The 23,600-nt window shown below is 40.4% G+C and overlaps 1 long non-coding RNA gene across 1 annotated transcript in view; it reads left to right on the top strand.

The window, feature by feature from the left end:
* The window catches only part of LOC138176839 (uncharacterized), a 155,289-nt gene that overhangs the window by 78,625 nt on the left and 53,064 nt on the right, over positions 1–23,600 (top strand). The window contains exon 2 of the long non-coding RNA XR_011172396.1: positions 15,672–15,810. This is a non-coding gene — a long non-coding RNA (uncharacterized lncRNA). The remainder of the gene's footprint in view (positions 1–15,671; positions 15,811–23,600) is intronic.

The following is a 23,600-nucleotide window of genomic DNA, read 5'->3' as shown; positions in this document are numbered from 1 at the left end:
TACAGAATCAATGGAAAGAGTGAATTTGTAATATTGGAAGTGATGCATAGGAGCAGACACATAGAGAACACATGTGACCCGAGCAGTATATGCCTCCTATACTAAAGGACCTTTGATGGCCTTTTTTTCTTGTAGTGACCTGGCACTGCTCCCCACTGTGATTGGTGTTTTTGTGGAGAAGGTTGGTCAGCTGGGCTCCCCAGACCCGCTCTAATCTATAGTCCAACTCTCAACAGCCAAGTTTCACTTCTTTCTTGACTCCATAAAAGGTAGAAGTTCTCTTCAAGGTTCTCTTTTCTTCTCAGAGGTTCCATTCCTCAGAGATACCTCTACTCTTAGTAGAAAGGTAATGAGTGTTCCCTTCTCAGAAACTAGGTTCTTTTTCCATAACTCAATTTCCTCTAGTAGACTATTGACTATATAACTCTCCATTAAAGTTTCTTCATTGAACTGTGTCTCCAGAACTGGCAAGCAAACTTTTTAAAGACCAACCAGTTTCAAGCAACTCTTCTAATTCTATCAGGCTTAATTAGAATCTTTGTACTCCTTCAGATTTAAAAAAAAACAACAATGAACACAAACCTTTCTTTATTCTTCATTCGAAACCATAATCTCGGTGTCTCTACTACCTTCCCATTACATTCTGTGATAACATTAAGTTGGGGTGGGAGAATCAGTTGGTAAAAAGAGGTCTTGTTCAAATTCCTCACACATAGTGTTCACAAAATGTTAACAAAATAAATATAAGGTAATTTTTTTGTGGAGGAAAAGCACTAGGCTGTAAACTCGATGAGGTTAGGGACTATTATCTAAGTTTCCTAGCTCCCCTAACACAGTGCCCTGTGCGTAGTAACAGGATGGTTAAATTCAAATTTGGAAAGTACAGTGAAATCAGGGTTTAGTTTTCGGTTCCCCTTTTCCTCTACAATAATCTTAAAAATAATTCCATCATTCCATGGCTTATGAAAAACAGGTAATTTTGATAAATTTTAATGCTATGAGGTAGAACCATGAAAGTTGGAACAGTAAGCTGGGAAAAAGAAAAGTGAGACATTTTCCCATCTCTGCACTGTGTTACATGACACTGTGGTCCAGAGGCCACATTTTTGCTTGTCTCCCAGATGTAAATCAGTCTTACCTATCCCAAATAAAGCTTAAAATTAACTCACATGGAAAATATCAAGAAGAAGATCATAACTATTTATTACTGTCTATAGGGTAATATGTTTAGAGCTAGGAAGGTCCCAAAAGATCATAGCATCTAGGCCTGGAAGGGACCTCAGAATTCTTCAAAACTTTGGTTTCAAATCGTGATTCAGAGCCAAAGAGCATTGCATCCAAATCTTTCTTTTTACATATGAGGAAACTGAGAGCTGAAGAGATAAAGTGATTTGTTCAAGGTCACACAGCAAATGAGAAAGCCAAGCTTCAAACCCAGATCCTTTAACACCAATTCCCCTAAACCACATCCAGATGGGAATAGTCTCAACCCAAGCGGTGTTTTTGAGTAGCTCAGCCGATTATGTTTTAGGTGCTTGAGGGATCTTTTCACTGTCATAGACTATCAGACCCGAAAGAAGGGATCTTAAAAGTCATCTAGTTCAGTCATTTTATTTCATAGATGAGGAGACTAAAGTCCAGAAAGGAAAAAAGACTTACCTAATGTCCTAGCAAAATAGTAATATAAGGGATGAGAACTCAGCCCAAAGCTCTTGTACCATACCTGACTGCTATTTTAAATAGCCCTCCTACACCATATAGTTGTATATTTGGCAAATGCCCAGGTGAAATACTTTCAAAAGAATCATTATTAATCTTTGACTACAGTTTGCTTTGTACTTCATCTGGAATTTAGGGGTTCTTAACCTAAGCTCCATAAACATTTTTTTAATGTTTTAAAACTGTTCAGTATAATTGGCTTCTTTTGTAATGCTAAGTATTTTGTCTTATGGATTTAAACATTTTTCTGAGATGGAGTACCTAGTATTCACTAGTCTGCCAGAGGATAGCAAAAAAATAAAGAAGATGAAGAATCTGATCCTGATACTATAGTCAGTCAGGACCTTCTCTGTGCTCACCCTTGTGACAACTGCTATGGAGAGACCACAAAAGAAGTATTGAATAAAGTCTCTTTCCTCAAGAAAATTGCAACTTTGGTAGAGAACACAAGACTTCTGCATAAAAAACAGATTAAATAATCTAAAGGCTAAAATTGTGTGGTCAGCAAAATCTTAGTACTTTAAAAATCCCTGCACATTTCTTAGGCTCTAAGGTGGCAGAAGGACTATTTAGAGGAGACAAGCAGAATAATCTTAGAGATTGATTGTGTAAGCTCAGAAAATATACAAGTTGTTTTCATTCTCATTTTAAGACTGAACTGAACAGAGCCATATAGGATAAGCACAGAGTCTTGGTATTGACAAGATGGGCTGTTGTGCTGAAGAAGAAATTTAGGATTGTTAAAAGTATCACAGAATTTGTGTTGAAAAGTATTTTATTTGAACATAAATGAATAAATGTAAATAGCCTTTCACTGGGGTTCAAAAATAGATTTCACAAGTACAAAATGGGGGAGGTTTGGCTAAATAGCAATTTGTCTGAAAAAGACTTGGGGATTTTGATAGAATTGAAATCAATATGAGTATAATATGGCAGCTGACAAAAGTTGATAAGATCTTGAGTGGCATTAAGTAAGATATTTTGTAGCTTCCAGGAATAAGAGATGATAGTCCCACTATATTCTACCCTGGTAAGACCACTTCATCATCATCGTGTTTATACAGTGCTTTAAGGTTTGCATTTTGTTCTCACACTGACCCTGAGAGGCAGGTGCTATTAATATCCTCATTTTGCAGGTAGGAAAACTGAGGCAGATAGCTGTTAAGTGACTTGCCCAAGGTCACACAGCTAGTGTTTGAAGTAGGATTTGGATTCAGTGGGATTCAGTTCTAAGCATCATAGTTTACAAGGGACCTCTATAAGCTGGAAAACTTCCAGTTTTCATTAGGATGGTAAAGGACCTGGAGTTTATGCAACATGAGGATGGCTGAAGTAAATAGGGATGTTTTTTTCCTGGAGAAGAAGAGATTTAGGAGGGAGTATGATAGCTGTCTTCAAGTATTTAAAAGGTTTTCATGTGGAAGATGTATTCATCTTGCTCTGCTCAGCACTAGAGGACAGAAGTGGGAGTGACAGTAGAAACTGCAAAGAGACAAACTGAGGCTTGATTTCATGAAGAAGTGTCCTAACAAACTGAGCTGTCCATACATGGAATAGGCTGCCTTAGGAGGAGTCATTGAGCAATGGCTAGATGACTACCTGTCAAGGTTGTTGTGCTGTAGATATTTGGGGGATGTGTCTAGTACGAGGTGGTCACTGAGCTCTCTTCTGACTCATAAGTTTCTAGGACTATGAATCTGACGCACTTGTATGCACCCAGCAGTAGTGCCTGTGGCTGCTATAACCCTTGCCCTGGCATATAGAGATGATCGGATACTTTTGGAATATTTTAAAAATGGAAAAGAATTTCTTTACTTTAAGGAAGGGCATCATTAGCTCATATTTGTTGTTGTTTGTTCTTTGTTTTCAAAGAGGACCCATGGGGATGGCTAGGTGGCGCAGTGAATAGAGCACCGGCCCTGGAGTCAGGAGGATCTGAGTTCAAATCCGGACTCAGACACTTAACACACACACACACACACACACATACACACACACACACACACACACACACTAGCCATGTGACCTTGGGCAAGTCACTTAACCCCAATTACCCTCCAAAAAAACAAAACAAAACAAAGAGGACCCATGACATCTTAACTTCCAATTGAATTGGATATGAGTGGAGCTGAGCTTTGAAAAGTCTCAGCCTCACTCTCTGTTCCAGAGTCATCTAATCCATTGGTAAGACAAAAGTCAAGAGTATTGTCTATGGCCCAGAATGCAGTGGGTGTGACTTTGACCTTTCTGTATTAAGGTCTTTCCCAGGTCTCAGTTTATCTGAGGCCACACCCATCCAATGACTAAGGACTGGCTTTTATCCTGCAGTTCATGAAAGATGGAAAGGAGTGGGGAGGAAAAAGGGAGGGGGTGGGAATGGTATAGGACACAGGAGAGTTTATTTGGTTAAATATAGGAACCCTAAAATAAATGAAGGGGGGAAATAAAAGAAAAATTTATAGCCCACCTCTGTGCTTACAATTTTATAACCTCTAGTAGTTTAAAACTACACTATGATTTTGGCTCTGTGTGTGTGTGTGTGTGTGTGTGTGTGTATGGTGTGTTAAATAATTGATTATTGGATAAGGTAGGTGGTGTAAGTGTTACTAGGTTCAGCAGAGAACAAAGGTGCTCATTGCACAAGTTAGACAGAGTGATGAGAGAAGGCATCAATGAACGATGGTATCTCATCCCCCGTTGTTCCCGATTTTGCTCCAGTCTCTGATGAAGGGCTGCCTTTTCTCTTCTCTGAGGCTAGCACCTCTATTTATTTGTGCTCTTAATCCCATCCTCTCCTGGCTCTGTAAGCTTGCCCCCTCAGACATTCCCTCTTGCTCTGGTTGTCTCTCTTCTACCTGCTTCATTCTCTGCTGCCTTCAAACAAACCTGATTTCCCCCCTTTTCCCTTCTCCCCCCATCTTTAAAACAAAACAAAACCTTCATTTGACCCCACCACCCCTTCAAGCTGTCATCTTACTGCTCTCTTTCCATTCACAGCCAAATCACCAAAAAAAAGTCATCAGCTCTGTACTAATTCTACTTCCTCACCTCCTACTCATTTCCCATCCCTTTGCAGTCTGACTTCTGACCCCATTACTTGACTGAAACTGCTCTCTCTGAGGTTGCCAGTGATCTCCTAATTGCTAAATCTGATCTTTTCTCAGTCCTGATCCTTCTTTGTCTTTTGGAAGCTTTTAACACTGTGAACCATCCCTTTTCCTAGATATTCTCTCATTCTTTGACTTCTATGGCTCTGCTCTTCCCTTAGTTCTTCTTTCCCATTTACTGGCTCATCATTCATATTCTGCCTCTAAATCCATTATTCCCTTAAGCCTCTGTCCTAAGCCCAGTTCTCTTTTTTCATTATACTCTTTCTCTTAGTGATCCCATTAGTTCCAACGGTTCATTTATTGTGACTGTGAAAATGACTCTCCAGTCCAGAAGGGCAGCATAATTCTTGAATTCCAGTCATATAACACCAGTTGCTTGCTCTATGTCTCATCCTGAATGTCCCATAGGCATGTCAAACTCAGTATATATAAAATGGGTCTAATTATCTTCTTCCACACTACTCCAAAATTCCATTTTTGTTCTGTTGAATGGGCACCACCATCCTTCTACTCACTTAGGTTCACAGTCTGAGTCATTTTTAGGTCTTTCTTTTGCCTTATCCCCCACATTCATTAATTTGCCAACTCTGATTGCATCTACCTCCACAACCTCTCTCCCCCCTTCTCTACATACACAGCCACCATCTTCAAGTAGGCACTTAATGCCTCTTACCTAGACTATTTGTATGGCTTTCTAACTGGTCTTTCTGTTTCTGGTCTCTCCCCACTCCAATCCATCTTTCATACAACTGTTGAATTAATATTCCCAAAATAGAGATCTAACTGTGTCACTCCATTGCCCAGGAAACTTGTGACTTCCTATTGTCTCTAGGAAAAATTTAAACTCCTTTGCCTAGCATTGAATGTCTACTACAGTCTAGCTCCCACTTACCTTTCAGGTCTGAGTTCATAGGACCCTACTCTCCATGCCTATATACTGGTTTGTCTCTCATGCCTGGAATTTCCTCCCCATCTTTGCCTCTAAGAATCCTTCCTTTCCTTCAGGGTCCAGCTGAGGTAGCATTACTTTGAGAATCCTTTCCTAATTTCCTCAATTGTTAGAGCTCTGTCCCTCCTCAAATTATCTTATATTTGTGATCTGTTATATAAGTTGTATCTCATGGTTAAGGGATTACTTTTTGTTTTGTGTGTTTTTGTGTCATTGGCCCCTTTGGCAGTCTGGTGAAGGCTATGGACCTCTTCTCAGGATAATTTTAAATCCATAAAATAAAATACTTAGGATTTAGGGAATCCAATTATATTGAAATAGTTATAAAAATATTAAAAAAAAATTCATGGAGCCCAGGTTAAGATTCCCTGTCCTAAGAGGAATGTAAGCTCCTTGAGGTCAGGGACTGTTTTATAGTCCTATTTTTTCTTTACATTTCTAGTACCTTGTACAATTCCGTGTGTATAGTTGAACTATTGAATTGAAGAGAACTTCCTCCAGCATTGGGGACTGCTCTGATGGAAGGTCCTGACGTAGTAGCCATGGTTGGGGTTGAAGTGTGACTTGTTGATCACAGCCCTGGTCTGTCTAGTTGGGGTATATTTTTGTAGTGGTCTTCCTACCTTATAAGGTCTTGAAGATGAACAACAGTAGAGCTCTTCTATAAGAATAGGTCAGGTCTCATGCCTTCTACTAGATAGAGGCCCTTGGTGATGACATTGAGGTTGCTGGAGATATTTTACTGACTCTTCTTCCCAGAAAGGCAATACCAGTGACTTGTGAGGAAAAGTGAATTGTGCCATATATTCTCCAGTCATTTGGGAACAGACTCCTTAAAACCTCAAGTAGTGCTCAGCACAAATTATTCCAGTTCATAGGATATTAAGTTGTAAGGGACTTTGGAGGCCATCCATTCCAATTCCTTATTTTACACATTAGGAAACTGAGGTCAGGGGAAAGAAATGACTTGCCTAAAGACATCAAGGTTGTAAAAGAGCAGAACCTGGATTTGAGTCAAGTTCTTTGCCTCTAAATCTATTTGTTTTTTACAAAACTATGCCAGATTAATTCTGAAAGCTCTTCAAATTTGCTTTGCAATGTAACCTGTATTTTGTCTGAAATCTTCCTCTTTCTTGAAATGGAGCCATTTAAACTTTAAAGATAAAGAATTTGCTATTTTTTGTTTTTTAAGAGATAGGTTCAGAATAGTCTTATACTTAATGTTCATTTACTTGATATACTAAAGTTACCATGATACTGAATAAAATTGATTATAGTTACTCTGAGAAGGTACTTTGCTAACTCCATGCTATTAAAACAAGTTATGGCTTTTCTCAAGCTTTGTGAACATTACCACTAGAATAAATACCATTGTGGACAGATGTCTCTAGTAGAGTGCCCAAGAGATCTAGCCTAGGCCCAAGTATTGTTCTAGTCAACATGTTTATCAGTGATTCTGATAGCTAGTATCTTGGACAACAGAGCCAGGATCCAAAAGATTTTGGGATGACTCTAATTAGACAAAATCCTGTAGGTTATAAATGTAAAGTCTTATACTTTGGTTCAAAAAATTAATGTACAAATCCAAGAAGAATAAGGCATGTCAATATATCTACGAAAAATGTGGAAGGAAATATTTATGAAACTGTCAGCTTCATATGAATCAGCATGTCAGGCATGGCAGTCAAAAAAAAACCCCAAACAACTCCAAAGCTAAAGTGGTCTTAATCTGTTTTCAGGGAAATGTAGTATTCAGAATGAGGTAGGGGCTCTGATGAATCTATTTCTAGAACACTGTTAGACATTGTAGCTCTGGGCACCACACTTTAAGGACTTTTACAAGCTAAAGTATATCCAGAGAAGGGAAAATAGGAATAGTGAGGTTATTGGAAACAGTGCCATCCTGTTTCTATGATTAATTCTGGTGTCATCTTGGACAACTCACTTTATCTTTCTTGGTTTGGGTTTTCTCATCTCTAAGATGAGAGATTTTGACCACATGGCCTCTGAGGTCTTTTTCAGCTCTAAATCTATGTTCCTATGATTCTTCTCCCTTTTCCCCAACCCCTCTTAATTCTAGTTCCTTCCCTCTGTTAATCATTTCCTATTTATCCTGTTGCTTCATAAATATTTGTGTGCATTTTGTCTCCTCCTTTAGATTGTAAGCTTCTTGAAAGCAGAGACTTGTCTTTTGACTCTTTGTATCCTCAGAGCTTAACACAGTGCCTGGCACATAGTAGGCACTTAATAAATGTTTATTGGTCGATTAATTACCAATATAAAGATTGTAGGAAAGAATTGGGAAAGTTTAACCCAGAGAAGATTTAGATGTGTCATGCTATATGTCTTCAAGTGTCTGAAGAGAATATTGGAACATTCTTTTCAATTTTTGAGTTGAACAGATTTGTTCCCCATGGCCCAAGAGATCTAAGCTGGAAGTGATAGGTTGCAGTTACAGAGGGAGATTTCTGACTTCATGTAAGGAAAAAACTTGGTAACAATTCAAGTTGCCCCAAAGTGAAATAGGTTACTTTGGGAGAGTGTGAGATCCCTGTCACTGAATGTCTTTTAGCAGAAGCTCAATGACTTTATCAGTGCAGAAAGGATTCCTGAGTATATCTGAGGTTTCTTCCAAAGTTGCTGTGATTTCTTTACTCAAAACACTTTCATTTCTTCCTGAGCCTACTGGGTCATATTTAAATTCCATGGCTTATGATTCAAGATCCTCTAGGTCTACTTGGCCTATCAGCTTTATCACATATTACTTCACTCCATACATACCACACTCCAGGCAATATCACACATTACTTCACTCCCTATGTACTACACTCCTGGCAAAACAGGATCTTCTCTGTTCTCTAAATGGATTGTATACTTCCTTGTCACCATATCTTTGCTCAAGCTGTTCCCTATGCATGCCCTTCCTCCCCCTCTTCATATGTTGAATTACTATTTGTTCTTTGAAGATCTATTCAGATCCCACTCAATGAACCTCAACTGATTTACCAGCTCATAGTAGCCTTTTATCTCAGAGCTCATGTAATGCTTGGTTTGGTTTGTTTTTTTACCTCTCCTATTCACTTAGGTTTAAGTTATAAACCCCATGAGGGCAAAATCTTGTCTGTCTCTCATACCTCCCTTATACGTATAGGTAAAAAATAAACATTCACTGAAATAAAATGAAATGAAAGTGGTGCACTGGACATTGGAGTTAGAGGCTATATATCCTGAAGCAAAGGTCAATCAGTCACCATGTATTAAGTGTCTACTATGTGCCAATCACTATGCTAAGGACTGGATTTAGGTGATATAGTCAGTTAGAGGATGTTTCTCTTGTAAAACATTATTATACTACTTTTTAGTATACTTTCATTGTATACATTTCTACTTACAAGTATTTTTTTTTCTATACTTATACTTTACTTCCTCCATGAAATAAGACCTTTCCTGGAAAACCAAGTCATATGGTCATCATAGATCTGGGAAATCCATGAGTTTCTATTTCTAATTGTGCCATGGGTTGGTCCCCATATTGTCTCCCCTTGTGTCCTTGATTGGGGTTTCAAAATCTTACTTAGTCCTTCCATCTGGAACTAGAAGCAGTGGCCTTCAGGTCAAGCAGGAAAACTCCAGGAGGGAGAGAGTTTTTCCATTCTGTTGCTAGTATGCAAAGACGTGGGGATATGGGGCTTTGTGAACTGTTACTGATCCTGACCAGCCAGCTATGGGCAGTGAGGGAAAGCAGACTCCAGAGTCAAAAGGTAAAGAGTATAGAATGGCATGGAAAGTGATTTCATAGAAGATAAATCATTAGCAAGGTGTGTGTATGACTAAAGAAGAGTCCAGTCAGAATACTGGGGGGCAGGGAAAAGCCCTTCTTTGTGTCTTGGGGAGTACATTTACCTTAGTGTCTTCCTATAAATCCGATAAAATGGAGGGGCCATCTCCATAGAGAGCAAGGCACTAGAATTATTCAATGGAAAATTGCTCCCCCCTCCTTTTCCTTAAGCTCTGATCCTGCCTCTCTTATATTCCCCCAAGGGGGGAAGTCAAGGCAATCGGGATTAAGTGACTTGCACAGAATCACACAGCTAGTAAGTGTGTCAAGTGTCTGAGGTCACATTTGAACTCAGGTCCTCCTGACTCCAGGGTCGGTGCTCTATTCACTGCTCCACCTAGTTGCCCCATGCCTCTCTTTTCTTGATGGAACTTTCTTTTCTCCCCCGGTCTTCGACACATTCAAGCCCAATAGCCAGTTATTAAACCCTTATTATGTGTACAGCACTGTACTAGGCTGTGGAGGGGAGATAGGAAATTTACTTAAAAATTGGTGTTTACTCTCATAGAAAAAGGGGAATAAATTACAAAACAAGAGTTTTACATTGTAAATACTTTAGAGAAGTCCAAGGTACTATGTGAAGTCTGAAGAGCAGTTACCTGTTTGGGGTTCAGGGAAGGTTTTAGGGAGGAGCCTTCCTCCTTTGAGTCAAGCTATAGAAATTCTGGTGAAGAAGGGGAAGGAAGACATTTCATGAATAGGAAGCAGTGTAAACAAAGGCAGGGACAGGGAAACGCAGCACTAATTGGTGGGGACAGAATAGTCCATTTTGGCTAGACTATGGATCACATGGAGAGGAGAACAATGTGACAGAAAGCAGAAAGGGAGAGAGGGCCACAGTAAGCTTCTTTTTCTGACTGAGACCAAAGGGCTCATGGGGCCATAGCTGTAGATCTGGAAGGACCTCAGAGGCCGTCTAGTCCAACTCCCTCATTTTACAGATGAGGAAACTCAGCTCCACAGAGGTAAAATGATTTGTCCAAGGTTCCACAGGAGTGAGAATCAAGGATAATATTTGAACCCTCCAGAGCTAGTGCTGTTTACAATGTACTATCATTACCTTCAAGTATTCCCTTCTTTCTGCAGAAACACCATTCAAAAAACAAACAAACCCAGATCTTCATACAGATTTCTCTAAATATAAATTAATAACTAATAATAATCATAATCCACGTTAATGTGTGTGCACACACTTTACAAAATAATTTACAGTTTACAAAATAATTTCAGTCACAAGCAGTGCTATGTGTAGGGGATTCAAAGAAAGGCATAACCTTGAGGTAGACGGCAGGGTTTGGGCCTGGAAAAACCTAGGCCCCCTGACTCCAATTAGGTTCTGTGCTTTTACTGTTGTGCCATCCTCCCCCCAACTCCCACCCCTCCTTTAAATCTCTGCCTCTTAAGAAATGTTCTTCCACTGTGAACCCCAGAGCCCCAACTAGTTTACAGTGTGGAGATTTCATGAGTTTGTATCCCCATAGTCAAGTTGTCCATTGCTTAGGAGCTACATAGGAAGTTGTGGATGTGAATGTCCACTCCAATCCTCTTCAGTAGGTCAAAAGATATGGATTCTGACTATGGAGTCTTCACTCTTTAGTTCTGTGCACAGCATCTGCCTGTGGGTGCTTGAGGATAATGTGGTTGCTTCTTTTTTTTCTTAAATTCTCACGATTTTGTTTTATTTTTTTTATGGCCAGATGGTTTCTGTTTATGAGTCTATAATTGGTAGGTGAGTCTAAATGGCTGGTTATCAAGTTGATGGTAAAAGAACTGGGAAAGCTATATAATCATACAGTATCAGAGGTGAAGGGACCCCAGAGACCATATAATTCAGGGGCATTTAACCTGGGGGCTGTGGACTGGTGTTTTACAAAATATTTTATATTTATCACATATATTAATATAATTGGCTTTCTTTGTAATCCTAGGTGTTTTATACGTTTAAAATTATTCTAAGCAGGGTTCTGTAGGCTTCATCAGACTGCCAAAGGTGTCCATGAAAAAAGCAAAGTTAAAGAACTCCTGAATTCTAATTCATCCTATACCTGAACAGGAATCCCCTTTACAACATCCCCTATTAAGTGATTATCTAGCCTCTCCTTTAAGACCTCTAAGAGTGGACTTTTAAGATAGCCAAGTCTATGTCTATGTGACCTACCAAGATGAAAAGTAAAAAAATTCTATCCATTGAGGTGTCCCATCTACATACTGCTACATGTTCAAGTACTTGGAAGCAACTGGGAGATGGATTGAATTTTTCACTTTTAATCTAGATGTTTAGGTATCACGTTCACTTAGTCTCAGTTTGGTTAATCACTCTTTCTCTTGAGAAAAGTGGAAAAAAGATTGTGGTGATCTCAGGATCATGAGTAGACCACTTGCTTCTGTCACATAGCAGTCCTTAGATAAGATACCACCACAATGTAGCTTGCAAAAAAAATTATTTATTAAGACTAATATTTATTAACCTCAGTAGCAGCTATAGAGGAGTATGTTTTAGTGGACAGAGAATTGAACAAAAGGATCAAGAGACCTGGGTTCTAGTTTTAGTTTTGCCGCTGACCATCTGGGACCTTTCTGTGTGCATGTCATTTCTCTCTTCTCCCTCCATACATGTTAGATTACAAATTCCTTGGCAGCAAAAACTATGACTTTAAACGTGTATATATGTATGTATGTATAAATGTGTGCATATCTATGTGTATATATATGTATGTGTGTATATACACATGCATGTGCCCTGGGGGTGGTACTTTCATAAATATTTCTCACGAGTACTGAAAGATGACCAGATATCCCATGAAATGATGTTTCTTGTTGCACTATCCTTTCCTTTAGCTCCAGACTCATTTTTTTTCTCCTGGTTTTGATTCCAAGGATAATGCTGAGATTGATATGGTTCTTTTCCTCCAGTTATAAACTCATTACAAATTTCGCACATTTAGAGCACCAAGGACCAAGTTCATTTATAGGCAATCTAAAAGTTCTGTGATTTTTAGTACCCTCTGATCCCCTCCGCCCCCCTATTTTTTTTTTTACCACAGAGGATTTATTTCATGGGTTGCCATAGCTGATGAATTTACCACCAAGAGCCAAGCCTACTGGTGATGGAGCTTCTCTGTAATTCACTAGACTGGTCCTGGAAAAGCAGACATAGTCTGTTGGTGAGCCTGTACTTTGGAATATCCTTGGTGCTGAACACAGTAGGAGCTGTATAAAAGATGAAATGAACCAAAATAACTCATATACCATATGTATACATATATACCCACATGGTACCCAAGACCTGCACAGATGTACCTGAGGGCAGTAGTATCTCTGGCACACGCTTGCCACTATGGGCTCACTCTTTGCTCTAGAGGCACAATTCAGTATCTCTCCTGTTTCCAAAGGGAGAGCCAGTTCTGCCCAGCCAAATTGCTTATAGGATGCTTAAAAAGCAATTGGGATTGTGTTTGTGAATATTTAACTTAGCTCTAGGCCTTACCCATAGTGTATATTTAATAAGTAGTTATTGAGTTGAATAGAATTAAATTCTAATAGATCTAGCATAACCTCCAAAGGCAGGACCTCAAAGGATAGATTTGGCAACAAAGCTCTTTTGGAGGTTGTTGAGGGGAATTTTTCAAAATATACTAATTTTTTTTAGTATATTTTCCAGTTTCTTAAATGTTACTTTCAAACTGGGATTAAAAATAACTTTAGCTTCTGAATTAATTGCTACCTGTAGTCAGATATTTATCTGGTTTTTAGAAGACAGAACAGTGTGTTATCAATTTATGCCCTCCCCCCATTTCAGATGATTATCTTCAGAGATGCCCTATCCATGGATCCATCCCTCCCAGCTAAACTTGTCAAGGGAGTCATAGAATGTCAGAGCACAAAAGGACAATAGAAGTCATCTAGTCTAACCATCTCATTTTACAGGTGTTATAGGACTCATAACCCAAGTTTGAACCCCAGGTCTTCTGATTATACATTTAACACTCTTTCCACCTCACCATGATTTCCCTTCTACCCATTTAACATTCATTAAACCCTGTGAAAACCTCCTTCATGACCCCAGGCCACACTGGTCTCTACATTCTCTGAACTCCTGTATTACCATCTTGTCAATACCATTTCTATGGCATTTGCACATGTAGGAATAACAAGTCCAATGTCCATAATTTGTTCCCTTCGGTAAATCAGTGCAAGAGGAGGAGTTGAAGATAGTTTCCAACGATATGGAATCTGCTCCCTTTCTGTCTCTAGAATGACTTAATTGTTGGACTAAAAATAAATTTATGTACTTGCAAAATGATATTGATTGAATTATGTGGGCTATATCTCTATGAATGAACGAACATTGATCGATGTTTAACTCTGCACTGTGCTAAGTGTAGGGGTTACAAATAGAGAACTAAGACAGTCCCTGCTTTCTAGGAGCCTGCATTCTAACTGGGAGTGATAATACATGAAGGAGAGTTTGGCTGTTTGGTGAATGGAAAAGTCATTGGAGATTACAGTGCTGCAGTTGGAAGAATGCTAAAGCCCAAGGGTGCTGAGGGTCCTTTGGTAGGTCACATGAGAATGCCAGGAGATCTGGAGGGTAGAGATTGAATGGGCTAGAAGGTATAATGACAGGGCAGATGATTAGACTCAGTGGTCCTTGGGGTGCAGCAGTAAAATGGTGCCCCTATTTTACTGGAATGTTTGTAGTTGGTGGCTGCCTGCTTATCTAATTGGTGCTAGTGGCTGTGTCAGCTCCTCAAGGGATGAGTGGATAAAGGGCATGGATCCTAACTAATAGGAAGGGGGGAATGCACTGGGGTTTGAACTAGAACAGAGGCTCTGGGTTTCCATTTGAGTGACTGGGAACGGGAGGGGCCAGTATCCTGTTGGGAAAGGAAAGGGAGAAAGATACCCCCAAATGCTTGTTATACTGCATTTGTGGTGTTCCTCACTCTCCTCCATAGTAGTAATACTGATTTACGTAGATTTATATGTGTGTGTATACACATATATCTATGTATATGTGTGTGTATGTTTTTTCTCTCTTAAAAATTCTTCTTAAAATATTTTTACATTTATAAAGCATACTCCTTAATTGCCTGGTAAGGTAGGTATGTTGGCTATTATGCCAACTTAATGAGGAAACTGTGGTTCAGAGAGATCAGTTAGTTGGTTAAGATTTATTAAGTACCTACTATGTGTGAGGCCCTATGCTAAGTGCTGGGTATACAAAGAAAGGCAAACGACAGTCCAGACTCTTGAGGTGCTCACATGGTGGAACTGGACTAAGGTCCTTTGTAATCCCTAGCACTCCCCACTCTCCCAAATTGCCTTCCTACGATTGTCCATTCTTCCTAGTCAAGCTCCCTGAGGACAGGAGCCATGATTTGTATAACCCTCTGCACCTAGTTAAAGAGCCTTGAACATAGCAGAAGCTCAGTGAACATTTTTTTTACTTGTAGATTTTAAAATTAGATAAAATTTCTAAGCTTTTTCCACTTGTGATACCACACAGAAAGTTTCATAAGACTTAAAAAGTAGTTCCCCTTTATCACCAGCTTTTCCTAAATGGCATTTTGGGAATTAGATTCTTAAAAAAAAAAACACTCAAAAAAGAAAGACTTAATTTTTATCTTGCAAGATTCTTATCACAAGTGGCTAAGTTTTTTCAGTCACTATCTCTTCTATGAGCTCCGTAATCTTGTGATTTTCCACATGCTCCATCATCAGCCAAAGGAGGCCTAATGACTTAGTGGCAGGAGCCGGCCTGAGTCCTTGGTGCAAGCAGAGTCCCAAATTGTCAATGTGGTGCTAATCTGGAAGCGTTGTGAGCCTGTCATTATCATGTGCACTGACCCTGCTGTTTGCCCCACTCCAAAGCTCTTTTCAGAGCCAGAATGGCATTTACAAGGCAGGTGGAGATGAAGCCCCTCGGAGGCTCAGCTCCTCTTGGCCTTGGGAACCCACATCCTTCCTGCTGATAAGGAGGTATGTAGTTGAATCTTTTAAAGGACTAAAATGCATTTGGCTTGATTTTCTATATCCTATTCTTGGCTTTTAGAAATTGTTCATGCTGGGCAACTACCTCATTCCATTGGACTAAAGGAGTCATCATATCATTATCAGCTTCCTCATCACCATCACCGTGTTACCACTGTAGAACCAACTGCAAAGTACTTTTCTCGAAACTATCCTGTGAGGTAGGTAGTTCAAGTGTTATTGATTCCATTTTATAGATATGGAAACTGAGGCTCTGAGAGGGGAGATAACTGGTACACAGTTAATAAGCTAGTTAAGTGTTGTAGGTGGGACTCGTACTCATGTCTTATAATGACTAAGGTCAACAGTGTGGCTGTGAGTAGACCAAAGTATACACACTATATATACAAAGTGTATATAGTCATTTCAATCCAATAAATAATCAATAGCCTCAAAAATAGATGATGGAGGAATAAAAGAAGGGTCAATTAATCAGGTTTCATCTGTCCTGGAAAAGACATTTCCTCTCTCTGGGTCTCATTTTCCTCATCTATAAGGGGAAGGTGTTAAACTAGATGAAATCTAAAGCCTATTATAGCCCACCATTCTACAATTTTATGACCTGTCCCTCACCACCCTACCAAGGCCAATGCCTACCTATTTTGTAACATTCACTTAATCTCAACCTCCTCTATAAAAAGCCTTCCCTGATGACTCTAGACTGCTCTCTCCTTTTCATGTACTCCTGTAGCATTCATTTCCCAAACCACAAAGTTTAGTACTTAATTATATATCATCTTGTTCCCTGATTGTCTAATGTATGCAAATTTTGATTCCCTGACAAGATTGCTTCCTGATAACATTTATCTGAGGGTAGAGAACTACTCCTTTTGTCCGTTTTATAGCTTTTAAAGCCTTTGGCATAATGCTGGGCACATCATAAAGCATATAATAATAAACACTACTAACTTGACTTGTTGACTCAAAGAAGTGTTGGATTAATTGAAAGCTCAAGTGGCTCACTCAGAAGATGTGGGTTTAGCCTTCTGTAATGTAATGCCAAGGAAAGGCAACTTCCCAGGTTCAAAATACCAGCATAGGTGCTCTCTATTTTATTCAGTAACAAACCCAGAACAGAGAAGATCAAAACATGACATCATTCAAAATACAGCATTTACTAAGTGTGATTAAATAATCTCCAAGGCCTACCCCACCCCAGGACTTTCCAATCATTCAATCAATTACAAAGTCTCTGTTCCAAATACTTCTCCACCCCTAGGCTATACCTTAATTAAGTCCACCACAAAGCCCCTCTTCTCAAATGGAGATTAGTTTCCAAACATAAGTAAAATACATTCATTTGCTCAACCATAGAACACAAAAAGGTCAAAAGTTCCCCACCCCTGGATCACAATTGAATCTACCCCAGAGTTACATCAAGTTTAAACACAGCACTTAATACCCAAATGGAGGTCTTTTCTTCATCTTGACACGAGGCAAGTTCTCAGCAATCTTAGTTCCTGGAGAGACAAGGCTTAGCAAGGCCATAAGATACATTGCCAGTCCCTTCATGAATTTATCCTCTGTCTGTAGAACAGCCCTAGAACCCCTGAACACATTAGCAAAGCCCTCTCCCAGGATTTCTGTAAACATACAACAAGAAAATCCTTCTTCAGGGCTTCTGAACCAACAGAAAGGCTCCCAGACCCCTGCAACAACAGTACTGTCCCTCACCAGTGGACAGTATTCATTCTGTCTGCAGGACAGTCTCCAGACCCCTGCAACAACAGTACTGTCCCTCACCAGTGGACAGTATTCACTCTCTGTCTGCAGGACAGTCTCAGGCCTTCTTAACCAAATGCCAGGTTCCAGGACTTCTTCAACAGGACAGTCTTTCACCAGTGGACAAATCTGGCAAAATAACATCAAAACAGACAGACAAAGTACCAGCAAAACAGCCATGTCTCCTCAGTCCTTGGCAGCTCAGGGGGCAGGTCTCAAAAGTCCAGGGCAATTCAAAGCGGCCACCAGCAATCCTCTTAGTCTCTCTCTCTCTCCACGAGGTGCTGCTTCCAAAAAAAAGATCTTCCGCCTCTCTCCAGTGTCTCTCCAAATCTACGTCACCAGCTCCTCCCACTTCAGGACTTTCTTTTCACATCAACAAGCCCATCCCACAGGTGGGATTAACAAACTCTGGGTTTTAATACAATCAATTTGAAAACCAAGCCAATACAGGGGAATCTTTAATTGCCATTATTATCACACCTTCCTTTTTATCTTTGGGCTCATGATTTCTTCAGAGTTAACCTTAACCCAAAGATTTAAAGATTATTTTTTCCTTCTCCCTCTCTCCTGTTGCCCTTTGTCATATCATCAGCTCCCGTGGATTCAGTTCTCATCCCTATGCTGATGATTCTCAAATCTACTTAGCCAGTGCTAACCTCTCTGCTGACTTCCAGTTCCAAATCTCCAGCTGTCTATGGGACATCTCAAAGTAGATACCCCATAGACATGCTAAATTCATTATGTCCAAAATGGAGCTCATTATCTTTCCCTCCCTTCCCAAAACTTACCCCCTTCTAAATCCCAATATTACCATCAAGGGTATCACCATCCTCCCATTTTCCAGGGGGAGTCTCCACTCACAACCTGGGCATCATCCTAGACCCCTTTGTCTCTCTCACTCCCCACATCATATATGTTGCCACGGTCTATTGATTTTACCTTGATAACACCTCACATGTGCCCCCCTTCACTCCTCTGACTCCCAGCAACCTGGTACGGGCCCTCATCATCTCACACCTGCACTATTGTAATAGCCTTCTGGTTGGTCTGCCTGCCACAAGTCCCCCTCTTCCAGTTCAATTTCCACTCAGCTGTTAAAGTGATCTTCCTATAGTGCAGGTCTGGCCATGTCACTTCACTTCTCAACCAACTCCACTGTCTCCCTGTCACTTCTAGGATCAAATATAAAATCCTTTGTTTGGCATTCAAACCCTTCATAATCTGTTCCCACCTTCTTCCCATTCTTCTTGCATTATATTCTCCCCCACACTCACATACATATTCTTCAGTCCAATAACCCTGGCCTCCTTCCTTTTTCTTGACTGGCTGTCCCCCATTCATGGGATTCTCTTCCTCCTCATCACCACCTCCTGGAAATCCCTGAGAAGTTAAGTGACTTGCCCAGGGTCAGGTCACAGCTTGTATGTTCCAGAAGGAGGACTTGCATCTTGGTCTTCCTATCTCTCTGTCCACTGCGTCACATTGCTTATGTTGTGAGAGAAAAGACTTAGAAAGGCAGAGTTGAATAAGCTTGTAAAGGGCCCTGGATGCCCAAATAAGAAGTCTGAACTTTATTTACTTGGCAAAAGCTCTAGTATCTATAATTTGATATTAATGAAATAGCTTAGAATTCTCATATTTTTATTTTTGTGGCAAAGTAGGAATTGAGTAAGATTGTACATTACCCATATTTGTTGACAACCAACAAATCTAGCCTGACAAGTTCTCCTTGCTACCCTTTAAGAGGCCCAACTAATTTTAATTTTTAAAAAATGCAAAAGAAAACCATTAACTAACCTAATCTGCCCTCTGAATGTCCTTGAAGTCTATCTACTCCTTCAAATATGCTCCAAAACATTTTGGAAAAAACAACTTTCTACTTCTCTATTTATATAACTCTTATCTCAATGCCTAGGCCCCTAGTTAGTCTATTATCTTCTAGAAGATATTGGGTTAGGCCCCAGGGGCAGGGAGAAATCTAGTTACTCTACCTAGTTTCTTAATCAGGGTAGGAGTACTGTATTGTCATAACACTATCAGAGCTTCTCCTCCTTGGATCAATGACATTGGAATGAAACCCCAAGGACCCTCTGTCTATTTTTATTCTTAATTTTCTCCTGTCCCACTGACCAATGGCCAACCTCCATTTTTCTGCTCAGGAAATAATAAAAGCTTCAGTTTTTAATAGCTCTTCCAGATTTATAAAAACAGTTTCCACACCACCATGAAGGTAAGGAGTGATGGGGTACAGGCTCTGGGAAACCCCTTGTATTCTGATTGAATCTTTCCACTAGATAGAAATTTGCCTGAGTCCATAAGCCTTTCATTATAACTAGGCTCAAGTCTCTTACTCTTACTAGCCTAGCCCTCCACTATCTGGCTACTTCCCACCCTTGATCCTCCCAAAATATCTATACTCAAATCTGTCATCCTTAAACTAGCCTAGCCCTCCATTGTCTGTCATATTCAGGTAGTCTTCAGCTATTTCCCACCCTTAATCTCATTACTTGAGCGTGACCTCATTTGACTCCTCCTCTAACTCCTCCTCTCCTCTAGACCACCCCTAGAACCCTCTCAAAATCTATCTGAATATAAGCTCCATCTTGTTTCCATGAGGTGGTTGAGAATTCAATCTAGTGCAGACTCATTCTTTGTCAGATTATTCTGGCCTACTTGTCAATACAAGCTTCACAAATCCTTAGGCTCCTTGATGAAGAGGTTACCCACTAAGGGGGTTAGGGTTGCTCTGGAGATCCCAAAATACCAACATGAGAGGTCCTGCCCAATGAATTCTACTTGAGTCTTCCAGCCCTGGAGTCAGGACCTGAGTTCAAATATGACCTCAGACATTTAACACAAAAACTAGCTGTGTGACCTTGGGCAAGTCACTTAACCCTAATTGCCCACACCAAAAAAAAAAAGCTCCTTGAGGGCAGGAAATATCTTAGGGGAGGCCAGGTGGCACAGTGAGTAAGAGTGCCGGCCCCAGCTTCAGGGACCTGGGATAGGTTCCAGACTCAGGTACTCGGCACCCACACAAAAATAACTGGCCATGTAACCTTGAGCAAGTTACTTAACCCTGATTGCTTAAAAAAAAAAAAAAGAAAAAGAAAAGTTTACTAAAAGTTTGCTTGCATTAGACACAGAGTAAATCTGTGCTAGGTCATTCTATGGCGCTCTCACTCTTCCATGGTGCTCTCATACTTCCTATGGTGTGAGATGGGTTCTTATATACAGAAGGTTGTGGGAAGAATCTAGGGGTGGTCCAGAGGAGGAGTTTGGGGAGGGTCTTCAGGAGGAGTTAATTAGGTCAATGAGTGATTAAGGGGGCTAGGCTAGTAACTAGGCTAGAAGTTAGCAATTAGTAAAATGCCTCATCAAATGAGACAATTTAATCAACAGTACAAGGGAGGTTCCCAGAGCCTGTACCTCACGGACCCAAGGAGAGCTAGAGGGGGCTCCCAGAGCCCATATCTCATCATTAAGAGTCTACCCATTAAGGCGAATCTTTAATAAACTTTGCTTTACTTTGGCTGAGAGAAGACTTGAGTCAAATTCATTCAGCAGAACTTGGTATGTTGGTATTTTGGGGTCTCAAACACCCCTAAACCTTAAACCTCAACATTTTATGGTTCCCTGACTGGGAAACACTGCTAATCTCAAGTTCTTCTCTAGCCAGGACTAGAAGGTATGTAAACCTCTCTTTCCCTATTCCCTTCTTGTTTTCTAGGTACCTGGAAGGTGGTTTTGGGGCCTGACTTCTCAGGTCCAATTAGGGTAGACAGCCATCTCATACTCAGCCTGACACTCAGGTTCTCCATCCAGTTTGGTTATGTTGGAGGACATGGACCTGGGCACAGCTTCTGAAGAATGGAGGGCTAGACTAGGAAGAGTAAGAGATTTTGGCATAGCTATAATGAAAGGCTTATGGCCTCAGGCAAATGCCTCATCTAGTGGGAAGATTCAATCAGGGTTCAAGGGGTTTCCCAGAGCCTGTACCCCATCAGTAGTACAAATACTATTGTCCTCACATCACAGATCAAGAAATGAAAGCTCATCCCGTTTTTGCCTCCATTTCAGCTCCTGTTCCTTAATTTCTTCAGATCCCACTTTAAGAGAAAAAATTATATTGGATCTTAGATTAGGAATAGAGATGAGTCATACATTTCATTTTCATCTCTGTGTCTTTGCATAGCCTGTCTGTCCCCCAGGCCTGGAGTGTATTCACTTCTCCCTTTGATTTCAGATTCCTAGTTTCCTCCAAAGATCAATTTAAATGCCTCCAAGACAGTGTGAAGTCCTGGAAAGACATTTAGACAAGTTCCTTTAGTTCAGCTCCCTTATCTGTAAAAAGAGGGAGTTGGACTACATGGATGAAGGCATTTTCTAGCTCTATCCTATGATGGAGTCAGAACTCTGGATTCTAATCCTGGCTCTATTCCTAATTTGCTATCAGTTAAATCTGTTACTTCCCACCTGTAGGTACTAGTTTCTTAGAGTTGGGACAATTGAACTGATGATCCCAAGTTCCTTCCCACCACTGGCTTTCTTTTGTTCTTTGCACAGAGTTCTGGCTCTTCTTGTGATGGAGATTCTTTTAGAGGGAGGGAGTGAGATGTGGACAGGATGAGCTTAAGTAAGGAAAGGGGAAAGGGAAAGCTCAGAAAAGACTGGGAAAACTGGACAAGAGTGGGCCCCAATGATGATATTCCTGATAGAAGAGAATTCCTGTAAATTAGAGAAGAAATTGATAAGGATGGGATCTGAACCCTTAAAAGAAAGAGATCATGTCTTTGAAAGCAACCCAGTCCCTGAATTTTCCCATACATTTTAGTAGTCCAGATCCCTGGTGCCTCTATCCAAGGCAACTGACCCATTTCAATTACTTAATTAGCTTATTTGACACTGCTTAATCCCCTCCAGGACCATTTGTCGGTTACCTCAGGACCACCCTAGGCTACTTGCCACTCCTAGATCCCATCCAGATCTTCTGACAGTATTTCTGTATAAAAATATCCCTCTTAGGGGCGGCCAGGTAGCACAGCGAGTAAGAGCACTGGCTCCAGTGTAGAGAAGACCTGGAGATCAAATCCCGGGCTCAGGCACTTAGCACCCACCCAGAAACACCTGGCTGTGTAACCTTGAGCAAGTTACTTAACCCCAATTGCTTAGGGGCGGCCAGGTGGCTCAGCGAGTAAGAGCACCTGCTCGGCTCCAGTGTCTGGATGTCCCGGATCAAATCCAGGCTCAGATACTTAGCACCACACCCAGAAATAACTGGCCGTGTAACCTTGAGCAAGTTACTTAACCCCGATTGCTTTAAGGAAAAAAAAATATTCCTCTTACCCCCCATTAAATTGTGAAGATTCACTTGCCCACCCAACCACTGTCATAATAAACGTAGCTGTTTGAACTGAAAGAAGACACGATTGGTTGAATTCTTTTGAGGCAGACTGTCCCTGTACTCTAGGGGTTCCCAGAACCCTTAGACTGCATCAGAATGAAATAATAGATCTTACTGAGCGTTAAATTCACCTCCAATTGGTGTTTTATAGTTAGGTCTTACAGTGGAGACAGCTAGGTGGTATAGTAGATAAAAGTACTAGTCTTGGAATGAGGAAAATTTAAATTCAAATCCTGCCTCATTCACTTACTAGCTGGGCTACCCTGAGTAAGTCCCAACCTCTCTGGGCTTCACTTTTCTCATCTGTAAAAGAAGGATAATAATAGCAATTATAATAGCGTTGGCTTAAGAAGTAACATATGTAAAACACTTTATAAACCTTTGTAAACTCAAATGTTTAATCTGAAATTTTAAGGTCTATTTGGTTAGAGTGCAGGAAGAAGACAAATGTTTATGTTCTCAGAATTAGCTTTGGCCCAGAAAGAAAACATTTCCATGGCCCTGGCCAGATGTCTTTCACCTGAGACTGGAGTAAAAAAGATACCTGAGACTTTTCCTGACTTTCTCCAACTGTTAGTCTTTCCTACTGTGTGCACCCCAAAAACTGTATGCAACAGAAATCCTTACCCAAATAATATTCAGAGGTTTCTCAAGGTAGGAAGCAGAAAACAATGGTTTAATACTATCTCTAGAAAGGGCCACCCTCGTGAGAAATGGTCAGGGAGGAGAAGCAATTTACAAAAGGAAACTGTGAAGTTATAAAGCCCTAACTCGGAATTCTCCCCCACCCCCCTCCTGATCCTTTTCTTCCATTGGCTGGAA

This window comes from Petaurus breviceps, unplaced genomic scaffold (genome assembly GCF_028583685.1).
Source record: "Petaurus breviceps papuanus isolate PSGF00001 unplaced genomic scaffold, PetGlider_PUasm1.0 90255, whole genome shotgun sequence".
Classification (NCBI taxonomy): Eukaryota; Metazoa; Chordata; class Mammalia; order Diprotodontia; family Petauridae; genus Petaurus; species Petaurus breviceps.
This window is presented reverse-complemented; position numbering and strand designations above follow the sequence as displayed.